At 31.9% G+C, this 18,536-nt stretch overlaps 1 protein-coding gene across 5 annotated transcripts in view; it reads right to left on the minus strand.

Moving 5' to 3' along the window:
* Positions 1 to 2,421: 2,421 nt before the first annotated feature.
* The window catches only part of LOC413582 (Allatostatin A receptor), a 33,859-nt gene continuing 17,744 nt past the window's right edge, over positions 2,422 to 18,536 (minus strand). For 3 of the 5 annotated variants that reach the window (XM_016916235.2, XM_016916236.2, XM_006560199.3), the window contains exon 6: positions 4,003 to 4,472. The gene's annotated coding sequence lies outside the window, so the exon portion shown is untranslated. Of the gene's footprint in view, positions 2,832 to 4,002; positions 4,473 to 18,536 lie in introns of those variants that run through there. The other 2 variants (XM_016916237.2, XM_006560200.3) reach the window with 2 other exon arrangements.

Below are 18,536 nucleotides of genomic sequence, written 5' to 3' on the forward strand. Positions count from 1 at the left end.
TTTATCAATCTGTTCTACACACCAACGAATATCACCGATCAAAACTTTAATGCCAACGTAATAAAATTTACGATTTCTTCCATCCCCAACAATCGCTTCGATTTCGAAACAATTTCCCCAGGAATTTTTCTTTTCCTCTTCTTTTTTTTTATTATCAACACTAAACGCTATATTACATCGAAGAAATTCGGTTATCACGAGCCATTAATATTCATAACCCTGATGCATATTCAATCGTACATTATATTTTCTCGTCGCGACTGCACAAGGGCTAATTCGAGCTACTGCAATAACCGGGCTGTCTCATCCGCTTTTTAAACCATCCCTTCTTTCCGTGCAATCCGAACAATGGACGAATGTTGACGAGGTTGAGGATTAACCGACTAATGACGTACTTTTTTTTTTCTTTTTCGTTTTTCCTTTCTTTTTTTTTTTCCTGCACACGTTAGTTAGCTTAGATTTTCAACGAAAAGAATAAATATATCGAAGAATTACCCTTCAATTAATCTTGTGATTCGTACAATCGAGAACGTAATTGCAACTTATCCCTCCTTTTATACTTTTTTTAGTAATTTTTTTAGTAACTTTTTACTTGTTTTAGTAATATTTTCATAGAAAAAGAAAAAATTAAAACGAACTTTAATATCTGTACAGCTTAGAATCTCTGAATCCATTAACGCTTTTCAAACATGATTCGTGGGATACAAGTTTTCTCGATCTCTTCGATCTCATCATTATTACCTTATTTTTCCATTCCCATGGAAGAAAGACGAAATATCATAAAAATACTCTCTCATATTCTCCTCTTTATATTTCTCAAAATATAATTCCATTTCTTCAATTTCAAAAAAAAAAAGAAAGAATAGAATCAGATAGAATCACATCCTTCCCCGAACAACAAGGATATACCTCGAAAGCAACGAGACTCTTCGATTTCATATTTATCCTCGCATTCAAATTTAAAAATAACTAATCCAAAAACTTCTGACGCAAGAACGATCCCGTCTTCCCGCTAGATAAGAATAATTCAACGGGTTACGATTACGGAAAATATGCTGGAACAGATATCTCTTCTTCCAGAACGTTAAACTTTCTTACCAAATAAATTTCCACTCTCCCGATCATTAGAAGCCCCCTACCCGAAATCGCCTCGGTTGAGTCGAGCCGCTCCCACAATTTCAGGATCATAGATATTACTTTCGCGTAACGATGCATCGCCCCAGGATATCATCTCCTCCCCCCCTCCAATCCTGTTCCACTCCGTTTCGAAGGGGTGTGTATACCTCTCTTCGTGTGTACCTTGCGGATTATTCGAATGTTCCCCACCCTGGAATATATATATATACAGGAAGAACATTCGATTCGAAGTTTGGTCCACGGGTTGGCAAATGAATTTTTTCCCTCGACGTGTAATCAGGTGTTTCGTAATAATCCTTGCAGGGTTTTTTTAATTTGAAAGATCGAGGGGGACGAGAGGTAATATTGAAACGTGGATCGAGTTTTCTGTTTAAAAAGAGAAAGGAAGGGAAGAGGAAAGATGTTTGAAAATATATTTTTGTGATTTCGATTTTAAATGTGGGAGGGAAATTTTGTTGAAATGATATTAATGATATTGGATTTTAAAAAGGATTTGGATTTTTGTTGGGGTGTTAATATTTTTAACAAGTATTCTTCGTTTTTTTCAGTGCCATGAAGTAGAAGAGAGATGAGAGAGATTCAATGATTGTAACGTCAATTTCATTATTATAAATTTCATTATTATGAATTGGAAATAATTATTGATTGGAGAAATGTTGAGAAATTGAGAAAAGTTAAGATTAAGATTGAAATTTTGTCACAAAGAATATAAATTGATCTATTTAATTTTCCAAGAATCCAATAATATTTTTATCGCAAGAGTAAATTAAAAAATCTAACACATTTCTCAACGACGATCCCTAAAAAAAAAAAAGAAAGATATGAAAAGAAATCCTCGTGAAAAAATTAAACGGGGCAAAAGTGTTATACCTTGGACGAGATGGAAACTTTAAGTGTCGATTGCGTTTGCCGTATAATAAACGGTCACCTTTTCGCAAGTTTTATTTCGCCATCTCCATTGTCGAACAAACTTGCCATTCGGATCTTAAAATTTACAGCGTCTCCTTTGTCGAAGAGGGAACCTTTTGTTGGAGTCAAATTGGCAACGGGTAAAAATCTACTTGAATTGTAAAATAAAGGGGGAAAGTGAGCGTGAATCAACTTGGAATGGTCGAGGAATGAAATTACGACTGTTTTTTTTCACTGTGAAATTAAGAGAGAATTATTATAAGAAATTGTTTAAAAAAAAGGGAAAAATAAGTGTAAAATCTCGATCTCGTTGAAAGGAATCAAATATTCGAAAAATCGAATGGTTTTCCTTTTTTATTTTTTATTTTTCGACACGTACGCAATATATTGACAATGCTTTGTTGCAGCGAGTTTGATGGAACACGCTCTGTTGAATTTTACATTGAGCTTTCCACATAAAAATTTCGACAAAAATTTTCACCGCGAAAGGGTGTAGAAGATCTGGGAAATAGCTTATGCATAAAATATTTCTATTAGAGCTTTCAGTTTCCATAAAATTTTGGGGGGAAAATTCCAAAATTCCAAGTTTTGAAACATTCGGAAAATAGATTGTCCAAAAATCAACAGAATTTCTATTAAAATTGTTTGCAATTGTTTGATATTTGAATCGTGCTCTCCTTTCTTCGTATTATTCTCAAAAGTAGACGTAGAAATTCATAGATATTCTTGAATCTCTCCTTAATCCGCAAAACACAGGATCCTCTTCAATTACAGGATAAAAGAGGCTAGAAAATATAAAAAAGAGAATAGAAATTAAACAATTCAATTTGCAATTATATCATCATCTTTATTGATATATGTATATATATATTATATATATATACTTTACAATTTTTGTATCAGGACAATTCTTCGCCAAGTTCTCGACAAAGTCTTAACTCTAAAAACTTTTAAAATCTACGCCTCTTCTTCGAAATTAGCTGAAAAAGAAAAAAAAAAAAGAGGATGGGGAGAAAAATCAAAATTTTCTTTTTTTTTTCAAAAAAAAAAAAAAATTTTACTTCTCTCCCCTGATACGTGATCCATGGAAAGGGCAGGGGCTCATCTACCACAATCCATGAATCCTCGCGAAATCTCTTCTCAAAACAACATTAAAATTCTAATTTAAATGCGAAATCTCTTGATCGATCGAGTTTATTAAGCTCTTTCAATATTTTCTTTTTTCTCCTTTTTTTTTTTTCGAATTTTTTTATTTTCATTTCTTGAACAAACGATAGAGCTTGTTTCTTTCTTCTCTCTCTCTCTATAACCATGATTCAATCTATGTTTATTTTATTTTTTTATTCTTCGTATTTATAGACTGCGAATTTTTATGCAGCTAAAACCTGCTGTGCTCGTATATTCAACTAATATAATGTAAAAATATTAATTATATTCTAGAAAAAACTATATAATAGGATATAATATGTACATTTACGAGATATCGAGTAATTTTTATTATATATACATGTATAATTTTCGCATAATTTCGTGACGACAATAGTTTTTCTTTCTTTTTGACAATTCTTTTCTCATAAATCGGTACCGTTTGTCTGCAAATAATATTTCCTTCTTGTCATCACGTATCTCTATTAAATTTTTCCTTATACTTTCTCTCTCTGTTCGTTCTTTTTCATTCGATTAAATTTGTGTGTATATATACATATATATATATATATATATAACGCTTAATCGTTGATTAATTCCCGTGTCACGAAGATACAAATTTTCTTTCTTCGAGAAAACGCATCAATTAACAGTCGAAATAAAATATAATATATAAGAAGACACGTTTATTATATCAATATCACTTTACACAAAACACAACACACATGAAAAATTTCCATAAAAATCCGCAGTCCATCACTCAACAAGCGTTATTTTATATATATATATATATATATATATATATATATATATATATATATATATATGTACACAATTTTTATTCACGGATGTAAATCTCACGTATTACACGATAGAGGTTTTACACGTATAAAATGCTTTTTTTTTTCTTTTTTCTTTTTTTTTTATTACCTTTCGACACGCACACACGCAAACGCACGCACACGCAAGCGAGAAAAGACGCTTAATTACGATCCGATGGATTAATCTCGATCAGAGATGGGCTTCGCTCCAAAAATCGAGCAAAAATTCGAGATTCGTTTAATTAGGAAAATCAAAGATATATATATCTCGGTATAAATTGTTTCGTAAAACGAATTTGTCACGGTTAAACGGCACAAATGCACGCTCGAGTTCACATGATAACTGTTCCGTGTTACAACGAATATCGAATACCCGGCGAATACACTCTAATTTAGACGTAAAATCGGCGCAATCAGTGCTTGTTAACTGGACGAATCCTGCGTCGGAGTATTTGTGACCTGAAACAATAGTGATATAAGAGAGGAAAAGAAAGGGGGTTAAAGGAAACGAGTTTAATGAAGGCGAGAGTGTAATTCGAGCTACTTTAGATCATCTATTATCATTTTTATTATCTAAGTAGTCGAAAAAAAAAAGAAAGATTCCAATAAAAAATTAGAATTTAGAATATGAATAAATATTACAACGAATATTCAACTTTGGAAATCTTGGTTTTATAATTTAAATTTATCGTAAATCCAAAATGCAACATTGAATATTCATAATTTCACGATATAAATGTAAATCAACCGAGATACCAAATTGTTGAAAAAACACTATGAATAACACATATTTTACACGAAATCTTTTCTCTTATTATTTTAAAAAGTACTTCCTTAAAGTGAATACTTGTACATCCAATAAGAGCAATAAGCCTAAACCAACCTGCAAAGATTCCTTGCCAAACCACCACAATTACTTCAAACTCCCCTCTCCAAAAAAAAATTAACTGAACCTTGCTCGCGACACCATCATCTATATTTCTCGAAACTTTCTGAAGAAAGAAAAAAGAAAAAGAAAAGCCTCGAAAAAACTACAGCTTTCTGTGTCTCCTCCTCCTCCTCCTAGGATCAACTCCAACGACGAACTTGCAAATATCGAGCTTCGACAGTTGTACGTACAATTGCTGAGAACAAAAAACTGAGAAAGGGAAGGAAAAAAAAAGGGAGACGATTGAAAATTTCGAAAATGGCGAGGCTCGTGAGAACGAGCGAGTATCGCGAAAGTAGTCCGTTAAGTGTCGTGGACGGGAGAGTGGTACGGGGGCTCAATGATGAGTACACAGATCGATGCCGGTTAAAGTGGAAGAAAGACAAGCGGAGGGCGAGATGTGTGTGTAAAAAGACGCGAAAGGGAAGAAAAGAGAGAGGGAAAGGAGTGAGGGAGAAGTGGGGAAAAAAAGTGGAAAGTGGAGGAAAGGATACGACAGAGACGAGAAGTTTGAAAGAGAGTGGCAGTGATGGCGCACAAACTCTCTCTCTTTCTATCTCTCTGTCTCTCTCTTTCTCTAGCTGAAGTTTTCCGCCGGTTTCACGGCTCGGCCTAGTTTGGTAAGCCTTCTAACCTAGAATTATGACGTGGAAACATCGCGAAATCTCGCTCGGATGAGATGGGAATGGTTGTTGCGGCGCACGAGCCGACCAGAGAGTATATTCATCCTGATCATTTGGTAAATGCCACTCTCGCGTGATAAATCGTAATTTGCTTGCTATCCAATCCTGTGGAGACAAATTTTTCTCGATGAATTGTATTAAATGAGGAATAATTTTATATTTAATATTTCTTTTTTAAGTTAATTCTAAATTTTATTATCTATTGTAATGTTCAGAGAGTGAAGAAATATGTTTTCAGGAGCTGAAGTTGTGCGAGGTTGGAAGATTTTTTTTGAAATTAATTTTGGAGGGAAAAGAGAGCGCGCCTCCATACAAGTTTTGTGCCGGGGAGAAGGGTCTGTTGGTTTTTAATCCCGAACAGGGGAACTTTACGACGCGAGTGTCAATATTTCATGCTGCTTAAGCAAATGTTACTGTTACTGGGAGATAAAAGTTTTCTACTGTCAGCTTCGTGTTCGAGGACGATTATGATACGAAGACATGATAATTCTTGTAATAATTTTTATTTAAAAATTAAAATATCGATTAATATTGAATTCCAGGAAAGGAGAAAGAATTTGAGAATATAATCGTTTGAAAGAAGAGAAATTTCGGATTAATTATTCTCGTCTCTCCTAAAATATCCCTCGATTACGTAAAATATTTTTTCTATCCCGCCAGCCATTCTTCTCTTACGAAAAACAATCGACGCTGCACAATGTATAACATTTATTTATTTAATTAAATTTACATGGAAGTGGAATTGTTGAGCGGCAACAACGTTTCCCGGAAATTGGGAAGCCAAGTTGAACGTAGTTTTAATCTATTTTTAGACGGTTCTCGATGACTCACGGCTAAGTACAAGTACTTTCCATTAGCCGTCACCCTACCTTAACCTCCCCGTTCAACCCTTGGTTAATTCCATGGGAATTCGTTTACTCTCCTTTTACGATTTCCCCGTTTTCCCTTTCGATTCTACGCTAAAGACACTTTCACGGATCAAATCGTATCGAAATCGAAAGTAATTCGAGAATAATTCGTTTCTCCCTTTCCAGAGAGAGAGAGAGAAAGATAAATTTCCAAAACTCTCTTTTATGGATCGCTTATTGTTAACCAATTTGATCCAAAGATTCAATTTCTCTGAAAAGCTTGGTATCAATTTTCAATGGGAAAAATTTGAGAAGAATCTTCAAGAATACTTCTTGATCATCACTGATGTAAATCTAAATATCTCAGCTTAATTGAACGGAACAATTGAACAATTTCTTTCATCCACGAGCGAATAATTCACATCCGGCCAAGGCAAATTCGACGTATGAGAGATATGATTCGTGGTTGTTTAGGGGAATGGATAGAGCCGATAATACGCATAGCTGTAAGATAAATTAGTATTTCCATAAAGCCGAAGATGCATCTGCGTACACGGGATCCGAAATTGCGCTGATACCCGAAACACCGTGAATTAGCCATTTATTCAACCCTGTGAAAGCTTGATTCATCATTTACACCGCGTGTACGCGGCTTTTACAATTGTAATAGGATTTCAACACCCGCCTGCTGGTGTAAATCTGGAAATAATTTTTCGCCTGGCTCATCGAACCGTGAAAAAAAAACCGATATCGCATTTCTTTTTTAAAACAACATCGTTACGAAACGGAGAAATAAAAGAGATGAGAATTTTCGATTAAAAGTAATTATTATTTTTTTTTTCTTCAATATTAATGATCCTCTCGTTGATATTTCTTTTTACGTGATCGATTTCAGAATGATGAAAAATTGTTTAACATTCTAATCTTCGAATTATATATTTTTACGAATATTTGGATTCCCGAGGAGGAAATTTTCGAAACGGTTCCCCGAACGGTAGTGAAATTATTATATCGCCAATTGCGCGCGGGAAACTACGTTTTCGTAGGCAGAGCAAGGAGAAATGGTCGTATCGAGAGATAGCGAAATTGACCCCGGCAGTGAGATAACCGATCGCATAACAATTCGGGGCACAAAAAGAAGGAAATAAAAATACGTGAAATATCGCCGACCATTTATCTCACCCCCTGCGATATTCGTCCTGTCAATAATAATAAAATAATAAGAAGAGAAGAAAAGGGTTGCTGATCCTGGCAATTGGATTCAATGATTTTTCGAGATCATGATTCTGCAATATAATTGTGTGAAGTGAAAGAAAGAAGGATAATTTCAATTGAATGATTCTATTGAAACTATTCGATCATGGTGTGAAAGAAGGAAGAAGGGATTAAAGCATTTGATCACTTTAATATAAGTTGATAAATTTCAATTTGGATGAAATAGAAATTTTCTTTGTTGCACAAGAGATAAACAGATTGTGCTTTCATAGGTAAAAATCAAATAGCAACGTATAAGTGCAACATCACCGGATGAGGGTTAATTGCATTTCTGTTTACGTCAATCATCGTGAAATATAGCGAGGCGATGAAGATCTATCCGTAAAAGAGGAGAAGGTTACTTTTCTTGCAATAATGAATTTATCGTTGTAAAAGGAAAAAAAAAAAAAAAAGAAAAAGAAGAAGAGTAGTAATTGTTTGCATGATGCACGGTGAAAATTAATAGAAAATTTTTAATTTTTCAACGTTTGAAACGAATGTGAATTTAATAAATATTCTAATATTCTCGATTTTTTTATCTGAAAGAGTTACTTTTTGACAGTAATGAATTTATCGTGATAAAAAAAAAAAAAAGAAGAAAAAAAAGAAACAAGTAAATGAGAAATTTATCACGCTGATGAAGATTTATAGAATAATAAATTTAATATTTTAAAAATATATTTTGAAACACTTTAATATTTCAACTTTCTCCTACCTGATAAGACAGAGCGGCGTTTTTTTTTTTTTACTGTGGCTGCTTTATCATCGTGAAAAAGTAACGATGAAAAAATAAAATTTTATAAAATCGTAAAAAGATACGTTATGCTTATTAAATCTTATAAAATCTTATAAAATCATAAATTTATGGTTAATGAAAAATTTCGAGATATTTAATACTATTCTTTTTTTTTCAAATTAACGATTTTATTATCGTGAAAATTCGATGCAATATTTTTAAAATGTCGAGAAAATTTGGAATATCTATGAACATTATTTTCAAATAAAATTTTATTCCAATGAACAAGGATTAAAACAAAATTATTGAATCGTCCCCATTTTATTTCTCCACGAAAAATTTATTATTTTTAAAAATATTATTATTGATCGACGTACCATACGAAATAATTAAACATTAAATGAAATAATAATTTATCGCTTTTTCCAAAATCCGAATTATCGAAAGTTTGAAATACTCGTCGTGCGTTTCATTTAAATTTGAAAACCCCAAAGTCTATTATAATTTAACTCGAGTGTTTCGTGAAATATCGAATTTTATTATTGATACGAATCAATGCAAGGAACCAGATAGAATTGAATCCGGCAAGAATCCGATATAACTTTTTCCTGGGCGAAAATAATAATTTCGTTACGGTGGTTTATCGGTTATTAAAATCGGTTGCACGATACAATTGTGGATCAATATTTAATCTGTATACACCTGAATGACAGCCTCCATTGAAAAATCTGCTTAATAAACTTGTTTGTTACTTTTTATCGAGCAAGGAACAACTGAAACTAAAAATTGGAAATTTTCATTCTGAAAAAAGAAATTATTTATGTTACATATTATTGTACAATCCGAAATTGATTTTCACGATGAGAGAGAATTTCAACTTAAAAATGAAATTCACCTTTGAATTTATAAACTAAATTTATTTATAATTTAATTTTGCAGTATATAATTTAACCAATCATCGATATATTTCGATCAATCTGTTTTAAAATTTAAATTTAATTCCAATAAATGGTGGAAAATAATTTTTCAAAGAAATTTCAATTGCAAACCGTGAAGAGTTACGATTTAAAAAGGATGCATATTGAAGACGCTTTTGTATTCAAACGATGCATTATACTTATACTTGCATTTTCATGATTTTTCTTAGGAAATGAACTTTTTTTTATGAACTATTAATACGAATTATATATTATCATTAATCTTGAGAATTATTATTTATATTAAACTTTCTTAATAAAAATTATTCTCTATAATTAATCGAAATACGAGTGTTGATATTGATCAAAGCGAATTGTGATTAAAAACTTTGTTATATCAAAATTACAAAAGTATATTTTTTCTCTTCAGATATCGAAACATTAAATACCATAATTTTTTTCATTTCTTTCAATGCTTGTAACCTTGTATTTCTCTATATGAATTATCAAATAAATATTCAAAAAGTGGAGAGGAATAGAAGGAATCAATAATCAATGAGCTATATCCTACGTGCTACCTTCTTGTTCAAACCTCAAACTTCAACCACCACCACTATCACTTAATGAAACGATCTGTGAAAAATTGTTTCCTCTTACAATTTACTTTCCTCGATTCAATTTGTAACAGAATCGAGAGACGTGGAAATAAAATACTGCTCAAATATTTATTCGTATGAAAAATAAATGGATGAACATAATTGTAAACACCTTCCAAATTAATTTCTTCCCTCCAAAAAAAAAAAAAATAATTCAAAGAAGAATTCAATGTATTTATAAATTCCAACTTTGCATAACAGTGTCACTCTGACAACACAGTATCCACTCGTGAAAAATAACTCTCGAAAACAACATACTCTGGAAAACTTTCTACTCTCCAAATTCATCCATACTCTTATTACATTTCAGAGAAAAACTCTCGAAAAAAATTTTTTCTCCTTTTTTTTTAGATATCACATTAAAAGTCTCTCGAATATTTTCATTCTTCCTTTGAAAAAAAAAAATACAAATCGTTAATGAAAATAAATCTTCATATCCTAATTCTTCTCACAAATATTTCCAATTTTTTTTCCAATTATTCGACAATATAATTTCATTAAATGGAACGCAGTTTCGTTCAAAAAAGAAAAAACAACGTGGAATTAAACAAGAAAGAATATATATCGTAATTCGATATCGTTCGAAAAAAAAATGGACGCAATTAATTCCTTCCATTCTGCGCCCACCTCGAAAACCTTTATTAATGGAAAACATTCGTCGCCTCGAAATTGATTCCATTTTCTTACCGTTCGACCTGCAATTCAGAAGACAAACGCACCATTCGGTTTCCCTTATATATCCGCAATCGCGGCGTGAAATTGGAACCAAGCCACTCCCCTATCAAACACGAAAGTTTTCGATTCAAGGAAACGTGTGGATCTTGCGAAAATATTACGTGGATGCGAACCGGGGATAAAGCAGGGATTTTACAACGAATCGAAGAGAGGGTTTCGCGACGTGCAAGCTCGTGCAATTTTATCTATGAAAATATTTGCTAAGATCTCGCGTATATTCATTTTAAATGGTTTAATTATCTCTAAGTTGTGATCAGTTATTTCTCATTTATTATATATAATTTTATTCGTTTCTTCTTTCTCTAAAAATTTTAAAATGGATATATTTAATTCAATTCATGGAAAATAAATGAATCGAAGAATTTGGTTAATTAATCGAGTAACTTATTATATTTTTAGACTCATTTTCACAATTTTTCTTCCAGCCCAATAACAATTTTAACAATCTGATTTAAAGTACAAACTTGGAAAAAGAATTAGGATATTTTTATAAAAATACTTCTGTGATTATTTCTCTTTTATTTGATATAATTTTATTCTTTCTCTAAAAATTTTAAAATAAATATTTTGGAAAATAAATGAATCAAAGAATTTGATTAATCAATCGAGTAACTTATTACGATACTTATTTCTAGACTCATTTTCACAATTTTTCTTCCAGCCCAATAACAATTTTAACAATCTGATTTAAAGTACAAACTTGGAAAAAGAATCAGGATATTTTTAAAAAATATTTCTGTGATTATTTCTCATTTATTTGATATAATTTTATTCGTTTCTTCTTTCTCTAAAAATTTTAAAATAAATATTTTGGAAAATAAATGAATCGAAGAATTTGGTTAATTAATCGAGTAAGTATTATTACGATATTTTTAGATTCATTTTCACAATTTTTCTTCCAGCCCAATAACAAACAATTTTAACAATCTGATTTAAAGTAGAAACTTGGAAAAAAAATCAGGATATTTTTATAAAAATACTCCATGGTCGAAAAATCTTTGTTCCAGTTCGGATATAAAATCGGGGGACGACGAAAGCCGAGGATAGACGAAGAACATTTACCCTATGATTTGCAGTCCGAGCATGCAATGGAACATCTCTCTTCGGGCAAGTTTATTATTACAATTCCATTCAGCAAATGCCTCGTGGTCGTAGTGGAAATAAACCATAAAAAGTAAGATGTTTGTTTTGGAAGAAGCAACTTTAGTATTGCTGCGTAATATGTTCAAATCGAGAGGATCGCGTTGCAATTTTTCTTTTTCTTTTTCTTTCTCTTTTTTCAACGATCTTTGTATTAAAGGGTCAGGAAGGTGAATCGAAAGTGAGGGGGAAGAAATGGACGAATTGGATTTTTCCATGGCCTCAGTTACTCCTCAATCGAGGGGTAAAAACGAGTGTTCAAGTTTCGAAGGGGGTGTGTTATGTGAGAAATATTTGAAGGAATTTGTTAAAGAAGTTAAAAATTGTGATTAATAAATATTATTAAATTACAGGTAAATTTATTACGACAAACGAATGGAATGAAAGTATTGGGATGAAAATGATCAGCAGAGGATGATCTGGATGGAGTTTATGGAAAATTATATTTTTATCAATATATGATAGACGAGGAAATAGAAATTTGTATTTTTAGTAGATTTTATAATGATTTTTTTATATTTTTAAGAACTGCCTGAAAAATTCGATAATTCTTGCATATATTTTTGGCAAATGAAAAAAATAAAAATTCAGTTTTCATAATTTTCTATCGTTAAGAATGATGCATATATTTCCATAACAAATATTTCAAATAGGAATGTCGTTTAATTACAAAATAAATAATGAGGGGAGGCTCGTTTCAATTGGAAAAAATTGTTGATGACATAGAAAATATTAATTTTTCAATCCATGTTTATTCAAAGTTTCTCGAGCATTCTCTTGTATTTCCAATTTTTCCTCTCTCTCCCTCTCTCACTTTTTTCTCTTTCTTTTCTCACTCGACAATCCACGCAATGTGCTTTCGCAAAGTATAATAGAAATCAGAACAACAGAAGGATAGAAACTGCTGACTCAGTGGGCAACAAGAAAGAAACGAAAGATTTATGGAATTAATGATTCTTGTTCTCTTATTCTTTAGAATCCAGATTCACAAAAATTTATTTATTTATTTATTATATTATAGAAAGAACATTGAGATGTAATATACGTGCAAGATTTAAAAACGTGCATGCATGTTTAAAAATTTATAGAATTATGAACAAGATTAATATACAGCATATAAAAAAAATCTCAAATTTCACAAAAAAATGGTAAGTTTTCTACAATTTCTTCACAAAAACGTTAAAAATTTAAAGAAATTTTTTCTTTTTCTCCTTGTAGAAAAAAAAAATGATCCCAAATTGAGAAAAAATTCATTTTTTCCTCAAAAAAAAAATTCTTCCCCAATCGATAACTATATTCCAACACGATATTAATTTACCTTCTCCTCCACATGTACAAACATATGTGTAAAAACATTCGAAAAACGGCAAAACAATGAAATCTTCCTTACAAAAACAATGCAAAAAAAAACAAATCTCTATCGCAGAAAATAACAGAAAAAAGAATTTTCCCCTCGTATGGAAAAAGAAAAATTCTCGTCTCGAACGATAAAATTACTAAAATGGGGGGAAAAAAAAAACCTTAATTTACTTTTGCTTTTCCAATAAAAAAAAAAAAAAAAAAAAAAAATATCACGATACAAAGCCAGAATTTTCACGCAGTCAGAATATCGATCCGTGACACGTATTTACACGTTGCTCACTCGACGCGCGTTTGATTAAAGCGCGTTGTCTGTTTAGCCGTGTAATTTGGGGAAAGGCGTGAGACTCGTAAAAACACGAGAAACGGCCGATTCGTGTATATATATGTGTGTGTGTGTATAACTTTATCGGTAATTCGAAGACGATGATACGGCAATACGTGAATCTATTCCCATCTGTCAATTCTCGCGGGAACTTTGTCCTTAGCGGTCGCGTGAACGTAAAACCGAAACGATGGAGGGGCAATAATAACGCGAAACTGTTGGTGAAACTGTAATAATTATATTCTTGGACGATTAAACTCGTTGAGTATTGAGCTTCGATTAAATAGAGATTATTGAAATATTCATCCGTCTGTCATCTGAATTAAAAACTTGATAGTTGGAATTTAGAATAAAGAAGAGGGGAAAAGGTAATTATTTTACAATATTGGAAATAAATAAACGACATTAATTCTGATAATTTTTAATTAATCCAAATGAGATGCTTGCATTTCGAATGATCGAATTGTGCCACCGATCGTTGAATTATTTGAAAATTTAGCAATTATTGGAATATTGGAAATAAATAAACGAAATTACTTTAATTGTGATTAATTTTAATTACGTAAATTATGGTAATTATATTTCGATCGTTACTAATGAACTTTGATTATTAGAAATTGATCATTATATTAAATACATTTTATCGTATGTTAAATATCCGGATTTAATTTGTTATATATATTCATGTAAACGAATATTTTATTTTCAATAAAATAAAGACCAAATTAAAATCAGATGAAGAAAGAAATATTGTCTCGCTAAAGGATTGTCTTAGATTGGCGATATTTCTTTGAGAAGAGAAATAATAAATTATGGAAAAATTAACTTGACATTTTATCTCTCTCGTATAAAAGAAATCATGCAAATCTCGTCTCGTTTATTTTCACGGTTATATCGTTCAATTTTCGTATTATTCAAAACAGTGAAATAACAATAAATCACGGTGAGAGTTCCATATTCGTATCTCACGCCTACTTTCGTCCCTCTTTCTAAATTTATCCTCACTCTTTCTCTCTCTCTCTCTCCCTCTCGAAATAACTTTTCCCATAATAGAGTATTCCGACTCGGCACTCGCGTTTCACGTATCCGTTTCTCAACTCGTTGTTATCGAATCATTCACGTATCCTGCCACTAAAAATGTTCTACAACATTTCAACAACTATTATCTGTCATTGATGCTGAAGGGGTGAAAATATATTAATAATATTTTCTTTTTAAATTTGCAACAAACAATTTCTCTTACTTCATAATCTTTTTTATTCTTCCAGGGTGATTTAATTTTTAAAAGACAAGGAAGAAACACTGCGACAACTCAAGGATCATCTTTTATTCATAAATGCACCCAACAATTTATAATTAACGTAAGCCAGAAACTTTCTGAAACTTTCTGTTAGAAAGAAATTAATTTATTTAACTCATTGTCGAGAAAATTTTACATTGATCGATTTTTTAATCTTGCAATAACTAACTCTGATATTTAATTAATAAAAAAATGTTCGACATCCAATAATCCTAATAATCCTCCTACCTCTAGAAAAATTAACAATCCTTTCAAAAATTTTAATTTTTGGAATGTATGTAGCCCTCTTAATATCAAATACAAATAAAATCAGGATAAGAAAAATGAACTGAGAAAACTACTAATATAATCATCACATTTTAAATTTCTTTCTAGATCTATGCATCAATAATATTCTCAATAAAATTCACTGCACCAATTTAATACAAGCATAAGATTTATTTAACCCTCGCGAAATCATAGTACAAATTTATATAAAATGGAAAACAATCTTGAAAAATATTCGAGATGTAATAAAAAAAAAATAGCAAATATTTTCGATCGATATTTTCTCGCGCCAACGCCTCCAACCGCAGTGTTTCCTCCCGCGTTGTTTCCAGGGCCGATCATCCGAATATTCGTGAATACACTTTGTATAAAACAACAGAACGTTTGAGACGCGGAACAGAGTCGTGAGAGGATGATGCTCACGATTTGGAGAATGGAAACAGGAGTTGGTGATACTCGAACATTCCGCCAAGTTTGCCGATTGTTCGGCCGGGGGAAGAGGAAGAACAATCGTTTATCGGAATCGGCGGAATTGGAGAACATCCGAGTTATCTGTACGATGGTCTATGCAACGGATATTCAGATAACGAGGGCGAATTTATGTTTTCCAACAACGGAACATCGCCCCCTCTCGAGACGAAAATGCACGGAGAGTGGACAAAGGATCGAGCTAATTTATGGATCGATACGAAATGGAAACGTGTCATTTCGGTCAACAAATGACAACTGTCGATGGCAGAGAAAAATTGGGGTAATTTATCATCTTGATTTTTATGAAATAAGGATCTTGAATTGGGTATTGGAATTGATATTTTCCAGGGGAGGAGGAGAAGAAATTGGCATTGCTCTGTAGAGAATAAATTTCTTGCACGTGATCGGAATTGGGTGAAATTTGGGATAATTCGGATTTGAAGAAAGAAGAAATTTATTTTATATCGATAATAAATTCTTCTAAATTTAAATTAAAATATTTATTTGAATATAATTTCCAAATTTTGACGATATTATTTAATTTTTTTTTTTAGAGTAAGAATTAAATCTTTTCGATTTATTTGTCCACTCCCTCGAAATCGTCTTCCATTACGCTTTTATATTAAATTCCTCTCTGCTCTCGCGTTAAAAGATAAACTCTAAAAAAGGATGCACGAGAGCAGGGCGGAGAAAAAAAGCTCTTCTTTGTCAAGAGGCGAGGTAATGGTGTCTTTGATCGAGAACAGTGAGGTTTAATGGATTAAGAAATCCCTTCATTTCCTCATTTCATTTTCATCTTATGATAAATCTTATTTGCAACAAAGGAGGATATCTAATATGAAACCTTCGATTAAAAAGCTTTGATCGTACATTTATTATTATCCATAACGATATTTAAACAAGCTCGAGAATATAGAAGATCGATGAATCGTGTTCAGAGAAGAGAAAAAGAAAACATATTATTGCAATAACGTCGATTTAAAAATCGAAAGTTGAACTGAATAAATTAAATTCGCTTCGACAAAAAGACGCAAGGCATTAATTTATCAAACGATCAAAGGATCATTTCGAATTGCAATCTTTTAGATTAGAAGTGGCACAAGGAGAAGGAATATTATTCCCTCCTTAAACCCGACGTATGAATATGAATTTCTTAATTCGTACGTGACTCGCGCCATTACGATTCTTGCTTGGAAGGAATATTATTTGAAAAGTAGCACGCGAGATTAAAAATTTTCCACCGGCGCGCGCCTGAAAAGAAGGGACGAAAGAGGGAAGATGGAAAACATTTTACATCGTCTTTTGCTCGAGTTACATTACACGTGTTCACACGTGTTACCACACACAGCTTGCGACAAATTTCTCTCGGCTAAAAACTAAAAATAGAGATATTACGAGAGAGAGAGAGAGAGGATGTCGTGTCCAACTCCAACGCGATTTCGTCTCCTCCTTCGACCCGTTTCGAAATGGGGGAGATAATTTATAGACCTCCTAATAGCGATCGTAGAGAATCCCTCGTCGAGGACTTATGCAAAACTGGCGCGCCTGTTTTTCCACGCGAAATCGATTAGTTTGAAAGAGGAAGGGAGGGAATTTTCTCCAATTATTTTCAGATTAACCTTATGGCAACCACAAGATCGATTGGCAAATAAGTAATTTTTATAGAGTTGATAAAATTTGTGAAAAGGAATTATTTTTTATATTTTATATTTCGTACAAAAGGATATAGATCAGAATCACGATAATATAATTTAGAAAAAAGCCTTCTCTTCACCTGTACACGAAAAGAAATTAAACTCTCGAAATTACGCAAAGAAGAAAAAAAAGAGGGGACAAATTGAAATGGTTTTAGCGATTAAGATAACGCGAGATAATTAAAAAGATTTTGTGTCTAAGATAAATGAAAATTCTTCTTGCGGTATGTATGAATGCGTTTGGTGAAAGTTATTTTCAAAAACAAAAAACGAATGCGGGACAACGAGAAGCGTGAAAGATTCACAAGCATAATATTGTCTATTCGAGGCTCGAAAAATTTGTTTCATAAATGAGTAAATGGAGTTCGAGCGATGATCGTGGAAAATAACTCGAGAGAAATTAAAGCGACGGAGGATGCTCCCGGCGTCTATTTATTCCTCCTCTCTGTTTCTTTCATTTTTTTTTTCTCCTCTTTCCTCGTCTCCTTTAACTCGATCTTTCTTCGGGAACGGAGTGTTTCCCTCGAGGAGTGGTGAAAGAAGAAACAGTCGTTTCCACAAAACGATACAGGTAATTCGACCGATTAAACGAGGGTTACATTTTGCCGATTGCCGAGATTTCCAGGAGTTAGAGGCAGTTAGATATAATTATAATTAGAAAATGTGAAGTGAAAATATGGAAAAATTAATTTTCAAAATTGAAACCGAATGCACGTGTACGCATATTGGATTGATATCGATGCAAGGATAAATATATTTGGTTTGAATTTGTTGTTTGAATATATGGAGTAATAATTATATCGTTAGATTGTGGATTTTCATGCAAATTTGTTTTATAAAATAATATATATATATATATTTTGTGCATTAAATATAAATAGAGAATTTTCGAGATTATCGATAATTTACAAAAATTGAACTCGTTCCGATCGATCACGATTTAATTAAAGATCCGATGGAATTTTTGAAATCAATTTAGAATCTTTTCCATTAATTTACCATTAACTGAGGTCGTTGTAACCAATATTCTTTCGGAAATATAAATTTATCGCGCAATTTAACCTCGAAACTCGATTGAACCTTATTAAAATTAAGAAAAATATTTAACAATCATGAAAACCCAAGATAATAATTTACTATTAATGAATAAGAGATTATTAGAAGCGTGAAACCTTCCCCTTTAAAACGCTTTTTGATTCGTCTCGATAAG

This window comes from Apis mellifera, linkage group LG14 (assembly GCF_003254395.2).
Source record: "Apis mellifera strain DH4 linkage group LG14, Amel_HAv3.1, whole genome shotgun sequence".
NCBI lineage: Eukaryota > Metazoa > Arthropoda > Insecta > Hymenoptera > Apidae > Apis > Apis mellifera.